Below are 9834 nucleotides of genomic sequence, written 5' to 3' on the forward strand. Positions count from 1 at the left end.
TATTTATTTATTTATTTACTTACTTACTTACTTATTTATTTTATTGGTGAACAGTGTGTTTTTCCAGGATCCATTAGCTCCAAGTTAAGTAGTTGTTTCAATCTAGTTGTGGAGGGCGCAGCTCAGTGGCCCATGTAGGAATCGAACTGGCAACCTTGGTGTTATGAGCGCTGTGCTCTAACTGAGCTAACCAGCCGCCCCTCTGCTCTGCTTATTTTAATTTCTTAGAGTTCATTAATTTTCAGGTGTCTTTCAGGTACCTTGCAGATATCTTGGTGATAAATGTTCTTATTTTCTGTTTATGTATAAATGGCTTTATTTCATCCTCATTCTTGCAAGGTATTTTTACTGAGTGTAGAATTTTAGGTTGGCAGTTATATTTTTGTAGCACATTAAATACATAATCCCACTTTTGTCTCTCGCCTTCTGGCTTTCACTATTGCTGTTGAGAATTCTGCTACCTTTCTGATTGTTTCTTCTTTATGGATGATTTATCCTTTCTTATTCTTTTTAAATATTTTCTCTTGTTTTTGATCCCCTGAAGTTTCTCTATGTTGTGTCCAGGTAAAGATATTTTTTGTTATCTTGCTCAGAATGCCTTAGGCTTCCTACATTCCCATTTTCAATAGTTTTACTGAAGATTTTTTAAAGATTTTATTGGGAAATTGAGGAAGGGGACCAGCCAATTTTTTTTTTAGTTAGTTTTTTTTTTTTTAAGATCTTATTGGGAAATTGGGGAAGGGGACCAGCCAATTTGTTGTTCTTCAATCTTCGTTGTGGAGGGTGTCAGTTACCATCTGGCTGCCCGTCAGCAGCTCGTGGCCTCTAAGCTATGTTCAATCTCAGTTATAGGTGGGTGTAGCCACCATCCCATGTGGGAGTCGAACCAGCAGCCTTGTTGTTATGAGCGCACGCTCTATCCACTGAGCCAGCTGGCGGCAGCTCAGCCCAAGGTGCTGAGTTCAGTCTTAATTGCAGGTGGGCTTAGCCCACCATCAAACAGGCAATCTTGTTGTTACATCAGCTGAGCCATCCTGCCACCTGTTGGCAGCTCAGTGACAGCTTAGCTTGGGCCCAGCGTCTCTGGCCCATGTGGGACTCGAACCGGCGATTCCCACATGCTAAGAGCTCACGCTCTTAAGCTAACTCTTAACCAACTGAGCCACTTGGCCGGCCCCTCAATAGTTTTATTATCTTCTTAAAAATTGTTTTTTCTCTCTTCTCTCTCTTCTTCCCTTTGGGGGATGTTCACTCTACTTATACCCCCATTCTGTTGTCCATATATTTTAACATCTCTTTTATATTTTCTCTCTTTTTGTCTCTATACATTGCAACTAATTTCTTCTAATTTGTTTCTAACTAATTTCATATCTTGCATTTCATTGATATTTTCTTCAGTTTTGTCAAATTTGCTCTGTAATTTTTTAATAATTTAAAAATATTTACATGTATATTCTTAATTTCTATAGGTTACATTTATTCTTTTTTTTTATTTTTTATTGGGGAATTGGGGGATGGGAACAGCGCTGGGGAATCGGGGAAGGAGAAAAGACAGGTTGCTGTCCTTTTGTTCTTCAGTCTAGCTGTGGAGGACGTTGCTTTACTGGCCCAGGTTGGCACCATCATTGCACTCTTCCCGGGCGAGGCAGATCAGTTGCTGACTTCTGGACGGCTGCTCACAGCGGCTGCTGGCTGCTCACAGCGGCTGCTGGCCGCTCACGCTGGCTGCTGGCGACACACAGTAGCCCATGGCAACCCACTGCAGCAGGGGCTGCAGCCTACGCCACTGCAGCGACTCACGGCAGCCCAGCTCCAGATTGAGCTGTTGTTCAGCATCTTAGCTGTAGAGGGCAGTGTCACTGGCCCTCATATGTGGGATCCGAACCGGGGCCCTCTGGCATCCCAAGCCAGCTCTTAACCAACGCGCCACTCGGCTGGCCCACATTTGTTCTTTATTTCAAAGTTTCTGTTCAGTCACAAAATCAGCTTGTTAACTAGAAGTCAAATTTGTACAAACTTTTTCAATTATCTCTCTCTTTTTTTTTTTAGTTTGGATGATTAAATCAGGATGTGAAGAAATCCAACTTATTGTATTTGGTTGATGAGTCCTTGGAGTCTCCTTATTTCTTTAAATGCTTCCTGCATAAGCTGTTCTGTATTCTAAATATAACAGCCTCTAACATCTGCCATCCTCAAAGCCCTACATCTGTTGTTTATTCTGCTCATTTTGAGGCATAGTGGGTTTCCTTCTCTGGGGTCTGCTAATTTCTAGGCTTGTTGGTAGTACTGAGAGCCTAAATTGGGGCTGGGAAAACTTTTCACCAGAAGGGATTTGCTTCTCTTTCTTCCAGAAACCAGGGTTCCCCTTGCCCGGAAGCACCCCAGCCTCCATGAGGGTCTCAGCTCAGACCAGCAGTACCAGGCTGTCCACTGCTGCCCTCAAGACCAGCCCCCAACTCAGCTTCTTTATAGCAGCTGTACCAGCCGCAGGCAGCCTGACCTCTCCTGGCTGCCCTGTCTCCAGCCTGAAACATGATTTCTGGAAAAGACTAGCTCTTTGAGGCATTGCTGGTTTCATAAAAGACAGGGGAGAGTTTCGCGGATTCCCAAGTTCAAAAAAAATTACGACTCTGTCTTCAGTTTCCTCTATCTCTGCCCTCGGTTTCCATCTCTCACCCAGAGCAGCCCTCTCCATGATTTCCCCCACCAGTCTCCAGCTACACCACAGGGTCCTGAGGCAGATCCGAATGAAAAATGCTTAAAATGCATTTAAGAAGACAAAACAAAAATAGGTCAGCTTCAAGCTAAATAAGCTAAGCAAGAAAATCCCACGCATTTGCCATTTGCTGCCCAGACTTTTTAGAAATCGCACAACATCCACAGAATCAGTTTCTCCTAGTCTCCTAGGTGTGTCTCCTTCCTTTGGGACCCTGTGGCCCTCCCTCCTGGCCAAGGCTCTCATTTGCCAGATGGGGAGACTGAAGCCCAAGGAGGGAAAGCTATTTGCTGGAATCCTTTGAATGGGAATGGAAGCAAAGAGGACAGTTTGAATAGAGCCGGTTCTTCTCTTAGACTTTATTTTTGGGCTTAGGAGAAAGGGACAAAAAAGGTGAAAAATCAGCCTTTTCTACCACTGGTAAGGCTGGGTCAATATTGTGCCACTAGGGGGCACTGTGCACAGGAATCTGATCTTGGTGGGATTGGACTCCTGGGGCTGATGAGGGAAGAGGGGCTGGGAATTCAGATTCTTGAATTCCTTCAGCAGCATCTATTTGGGGGTTCCATTTCATGAGTCCTAGTCCTGGATGGTTTACTGTATCCAGTCAACCACTTGCAGAGGTTGGTGTAGATGCCTGGCACACTCCGTTGGCCACACGGGGTCTTTTCCAAAAGACATGAGGCTCGGCAGAAGCTCACTGCAGACTAGGGGGGGGCCCCAGAGTCACTCTGTTGTTGGAGAGAATCCAAAATACAGAGAGTTGGAGATGGATGTGAGATCAGAAAGCAACCAGATGAGACAGACAAAAATAGAAAAAAATGACAGCAACACACCCACCAGAGGTTTCACTCCAGAGCCCTGCCTGCACGTAATTCTGCTCTCCTATATTCTAACAGCTGGTGGGTTTTCTTGAGTTTTTTTTATTGTTCTGTCTTTGTGTCTTATTTCTCTGTTTCAGTGGCTTCCAGAGTCTCCGTGCCTCTCTGCATCTCTCTGTAGATTCTGTTTTTTGTCCCCATTTTTCTTTACCTTTCATCTTTGAGTCTATCTCTCTTGGGGTGTCTTTCTTTCTTTCTTTTCTTCCTTTCTGCTTCTCTTTATTCTTGTGTCTATTTCTCTCTGTTTCTTCCAGTCTCTCTCTCCCGTTGTCACTATCTCCCCACGTCTCTGTTTCTCACCACGTGTCCCTGTATGTCTCTGTCGCCCTCCCTTTTCCATCTCTCCCTGTACCTCCTCCCCTCCCCTCTTCCCTCATCTCTCACAAAGCAGGAGTCCTTTCCATCCTGTCCTCCAGACATGCTGGGGTGGTAGTGGGGGGGGGGCACAGGTGGTGATGCAGACCTCCTCAGACACCTCCGAGATATCCGCGCATTGGAGCATTTTGGGCAGGCTGCCCAGAACGCAGAGCTCCGGGTCAGCCCGTGGGGACGGGCGCAAAACCCCTCAGAGAAGGCAGACAACCTACACTCAGGAGCTCACCACCCCCCAGCAGACCCCAGCCAGACACGACGCAAGAATTTCCAGGCATCAAGCATTGGGAGTCTATCCTCAGGTGCTGGATGGTGTCAGACGGGCGCACCGGCTCTTTCAGCTCGATGAACATGAGGTCGTTGGCGATAGCAGGTGTGTCGTATTCTGGGTGCTTTATGATGAAGTTGGACTCGATCACTCGGCTGCCTGGTTCTTGGTGGGCCTCAAGACTGTGCAGGCCCAGCCCAATGGTAAAGGAGCTGGGGGCCACGGGGGACAGATGAGTTTTGGGGCAACTACACTGTTATCTCCATTCTCGCCCTTGACCCCAACCCCACGTTCATCCCCTTACCCAACCCCAAACTTCTCTCTAAGCACCGCGCTAAGAGGTACTCAACCGTGATCTCAAATTCTCATTGACGATCAATAACCCAGAGACAAGACTTGACCTTAATTCACCAGCGACTCAGCAGCTGAGCCAAGATTTCAACCCAGGGTTGGGGTTTTCCAAAACCACAGCTCCCGCGTCCCTCCCAGAGCGGTTCCCACGTTAGCGTGGGAGGCCTATTCGGATATTAGGCCCCTCCTCTCAGCTAACGTCCCCCCAGGACCCAGGCCCGCCCAGCCCTACTCTCACCCATAGGAACAGTGTGCGGCTGACAGAACCCACTGAGGATGCACCCTGACGCCCCCGAAGCTCAGTTCATCTTCCTAGAACAGCGCCGCCTGCCGGGCTGCAGGTGCGGGGTGCGGTCTTCGCGGTTTATGTTGAGGCGGATCCCCTAAGAGGCGAGGGATCCTGAGAGCGGAGTCAGGGCTGGGGGCGGGCCCAGGGTGGAACAGAGGCTTTTGGGGGCGGGTCTCGGTGCAGAGGCGTGGTCAGGGCTAGAAAGCAGGCTCAGGAGGCAGGATTAGGGCTCCTGGAGGCGGGCGTCACAGTGAGGGGGGCGTGACCGAGGCCTCGGGGCGGAGCTATGATGTAGCGGCTTGGCCAGCGCCTCCGGTGCAGTCGGGGATCCTGAAGGCAGGGATCCTGAGTGGGGCTCAGGAGGTGACACCAGGCTTCCTGGGGTCAGGGGTTATTGTGCACGGCTTTTTTTTTAAAGATTTTATTGGGGAATCGGGGGAGGGGAACAGACAAGTTGCTGTCGTTTTGTTCTTCAGTCTAGTTGTGGAGGATGTTGCTTCACTGGCCCATGTTGTTATTATCATTGTGCTCTTCCCAGGTGAGGCAGATCGGTTGCTGGCCTCTGGACTGCTGCTCACGACAGCTCTTGGCTGCTCGCACCGGCTGCCAGCCGCTCACGCTGGCTGCCAGCCACTCCCGGTAGGATAGCCCACTGTCCCAGGCGACCCATGGGCAGCCCAGCTCCAGGTCTAGCTGTTGTTCACCATCTTAGTTGTAGAGGGCGCAGTGTCACTGACCCTCATGTGGGATCCGAACTGGGGCCCTGCTGCTCAGAGCTGGCTTCCCAAGCCAGCTCTTAACCTACGCGCCACTCGGCCGGCCCTGTGCACAGCTTTTAATGGGAGGGTCGGGTTCTTTGGGGGTGGGTTAGAACTTGGGAGGCTAAGCTCAGGGTGCAGGAGGTAGTAGGGTCACTTGTCAGAAGGAGGGTTTCAGCTTTGATTCTAGTCACACCCACTTCCGGGACCTACATGGACCTACATGGCATCACACACACACACACACACACACACACACACACACACACACACACACACCGTACCAGGCTCTTGCACTGCTCACACGGGGTGGCAGAGACTGGGGCGACACAGCCAGACACGCAAGGAGGCAGTGTTACTCTCTGAAGTCTCACCTTCCCCAGCTCAGCCTCCTCTACAGTCGCACACAAGCCAGCTCACACAAAAACACCATCACATTGTCCTGTGACATGAGTCCCTGGAGGTCAGAGGATCCATGACCCAGGAAGCAGGCACAGTTTTCCAGCAATGGGTGACTCCCCCAGAAACACAATTGCCCTTTTGGCAGCGCCTTGGGCTTCCCACATCCTCACAGCATTATGATGCCATTGCCACTGCCCTCCTCCCATATTGGGAGGCACAGATTATCAGTCATTCACCCAATGACTCACCAACTTTCACAGCTACACCATGTCACCCACAGAGGCATGCAAGGTCACACACACTCAGCACACAAGTGACACACACAAATTCCCTGTGATACAAGGAATCACACATGTGCAACCAGAGGGCTCTGGCCACACAATACTGTCACACATGCAGCTTTAGTCACACCCAGGAGGACACCAAGTCATGCCTGAGCAGTAACAAACACTGTGACCTCAGGCACAGACAGTCACACACATGCACTCAGATACCTGTGACAGCAATTGTGAGATACCTCAAGAAACAGCCCCAGGGGTTTCCTGCCACGGTGGTCATGTCAGCATTTGGGGATGAGAGCCAGTCTCAGGTGAATCTGGAGGACCTACAGCACAAGTCTCTCCATCTTTCTCTTTCTCCCTCTCTTCCTGTCTCCCTGGGATATTATTGGGGACAAGGACCTACACCCCCACACCCCCACCACACACACACACACACACACACACACACACACACACATCATAGCGTTTGCGATCCTGGCCCAGAGAGGCTGAGAGACTGAGAGAGAAAAAGAGAGAGGGAGACAGAAATGGAAAGAGAGCAAGAACCAGGCAGAGAGGAAGTGATAGAGAAAAGTGTCTCCTCTTCTATAAAGTGGGAGAACTAGGGGGATAGAGACATGGTCCCTTGGGGAGGGAGGGAAGATGGAGACAGAGCACTTGAGAGGTGTAATCAGAGATTGGCTAAGAGTAAGTCATGGAGAGAGAGAGATTCAGAGAAATAGAGAGACTGGGAGAGAGAAAGAGACAGAACTGGGGAGACACTCCTAACTAGAAAGTAAGAGACCTATGTGGAGAGGAGACATGGAGACACGAGCTCCGGAGGCTAAGCATCACAGTGACATGCAGCTGTAAGGAGAGCTGATCACAACGATTGCCTGGCTCTTAGGGAGTGGTGCATGGGGACCACCGGGCTCACCTGGCTGGCTACCCCTCGGCTCCTGGATCCTACGCTGGCTGAGCTCCTGCCTGCTGCCTTTCACAGGGGCCCTGTGGGAGCTTGTAAGCATCCTGGCTAGGCTGGTCTATCCCCCAGGGACACATTCCTGGGATTAGGTGTTGTAAACTCCCAGCTCAGTGCTCCCAGGCGGCTTTGGTGCCAGGCTGCAGTCAGGGAGCCAGAGAGGGTGGGGGTGGGGACCCAGCTAGGAGATCTTTGATTCCCTTTCTTGGTTCTCTCTCAACTCTATTATCTATCTATCTATCTATCTATCTATCTATCAATCTATCTATCTATATCTCTCGATCTCTATCTCTACCTCTGTGTTCCTTCTATGTTCTCTCTCATTCTCTCTCTCCCATCTTTTCTTTCTCTCTCTCTCTCCCCTCCACTTCTTTCTTTTCCATTCAGTAAATGTTTATTGAATATCTATTATGTTTAAGCATCAGGATCTGACCTTCAAGAAGCAGGTGGTACATAGGACCTCCCCCTGCCCTCCCTTTTCTCTAAGTACTACAATTCCTGCTGCCAGGGGAACCAAGTCCAAGGTAGAATTGGCAGTGATGGCCAAGGCTATTTTAACTGCCTCCTAGTATTTATCACAGTGCCATGCATGGGTATCTCAGTGAGCTCACCCATGGGTTTGTGACCATGAATGTTGCTGGGAATCTTCTTTTTTTATTTTTCAGTTACAGTTGACATACAATGTTATATTAGTTTCAGGTGTACAATATAGTGATTAGACATTTACCGTATTTCTCCATGTATAAGACACACCCCTTTTTGGAAAATTTGGGGTCTAAAAACTGGGTGCGTCTTATACAGTGGTTGTAGGTTTTTTTACAGTGATGAGGAGTTGTATGAATTTTATGATGAATAAAACTTGAGTTCAATAACTTTTTTTTTTTTTTAAGATTTTTATTGGGGAATTGGGGGGATGGGAACAGTGCTGGGGAATTGGGAAAGGGGAACAGACAAGTTGCTGTCGTTTTGGTTCTTCAGTCTAGTTGTGGAGGGTGTTGCTTCACTGGCCCAAGTTGGCACCATCATTGCGCTCTTCTCTGGCGAGGCAGATCAGTCGCCGGCTTCTGGACGGCCGCTCACTGCGGCTGCTGGCCGCTCACGCTGGCTGCTGGCCGCTCACGCTGGCTGCTGGCCACACACGGTAGCCCATGGCAATCCACTGCCACAGGGACTGCAGCCCACGCCGTCGCCGGCGACTCATGGCAGCCCAGCTCCAGGTTGAGCTGTTGTTCAGCATCTTAGCTGTGGAGGGCAGTGTCACTAGCCCTCATATGTGGGATCCGAACCGGGGCCCTCTGGCATCCCAAGCGAGTTCTTAACCATTGCGCCACTCGGCCGGCCCTAACTTTTTTTTTTTTAATTGGGGAATTGCGGGAGGGGAACAACACTGGGGAATCAGGGAAGGGGAACAGATAAGTTGCTGTCCTTTTGCTCTTCAGTCTAGTTGTGGAGGACGTTGCTGCACTGGCCCAAGTTGGCACCATCATGCCATTGCGCTCTTCCCAGGCAAGGAAGATCGGTTGCCGGCCTCTGGGCGGCCTCTCATGCTGGCTGCTGGCCTCTCACACTGGTTGCATGCTACACACGGTAGCCCATGGCAACCCACTGCAGCAGGGGCTGCAGCCTATGCCGTTGCCAGTGACTCATGGCAGCCCAGCTCCAGGTTGAGCTGTTGTTCAGCATCTTAGCTGTAGAGGGCAGTGTTACTAGCCCTCATATGTGGGATCCGAACCAGGGCCCTCTGGCGTCCCAAGCCAGCTCTTAACCAATGCGCCACTCGGCTGGTCCTGTCTAAATTCTTATAGGCAGTAAGGGGGAAGGTCAAAGGTTTTTCCTGAGTCTTTCATTTCTGGAAAATACCCACCTTAATATAATATCTCCAAAAAGGCATATTTTGGGGTGGAAAAATTCTGCTTCCCTTCAGTCCTGCCTTGGAAACTTTGAGTAAGAAATTTCACATTCCAGAAGCTAAGGTGGTAGGTAGATTGCTCCAGATTCCATAGGACTGATCATTGAGTCCTGAGACCAGGTCGGTTCAGTTAAACAGCTGTGTCTCATCTTAAGAGGCGGTGATGCATGTGAGATCCCGAAGTTGGGCCTATATTGTGTAAATAAGGAATCAGAAAAGGTGTTTAATAAGATGCATTTCTAAGGAAACAAAAGAAAAACAAAGGTTAATGGAGCAAATTATAAACCAGTTTCTGAGTCTAGCGGGCTGCCAGTTGAGGAGATTTCTAGGTATTAGGCTCAAATCTTCTTTTGCAGTTTGAAATATCACTGATGATGTCATCGGGTATTCAGACAAACTTTTTTAGTGGCTTACACAGCATCATGCATGGAGATTGCCTAAGCATGAGCTAGTGCGGCGATTACTCTGAAGTTTATATCAAGTCGTCTAACTGCAGTTCACAGTGATTCATGGTAAAGAGCAGTTTTAGTTCCCAATGACTCTATGTCAAAATGGGAGAAAAACTGGAGAGGCTGCAGTCCCTGTGGCAGTGGGTTGCCATGGGCTACCGTGTGTAGCCAGCAGCCAGCGTGAGCGGCCAGCAGCC

General features: G+C 49.4%; 1 pseudogene; it reads right to left on the reverse strand.

The window, feature by feature from the left end:
- Positions 1-3870: 3870 nt before the first annotated feature.
- Positions 3871-7325, reverse strand: LOC109391008 (kallikrein-4-like; annotated as a pseudogene).
- Positions 7326-9834: the final 2509 nt, after the last annotated feature.

Source organism: Hipposideros armiger, unplaced genomic scaffold, assembly GCF_001890085.2.
Source record: "Hipposideros armiger isolate ML-2016 unplaced genomic scaffold, ASM189008v1 scaffold_283, whole genome shotgun sequence".
NCBI lineage: Eukaryota > Metazoa > Chordata > Mammalia > Chiroptera > Hipposideridae > Hipposideros > Hipposideros armiger.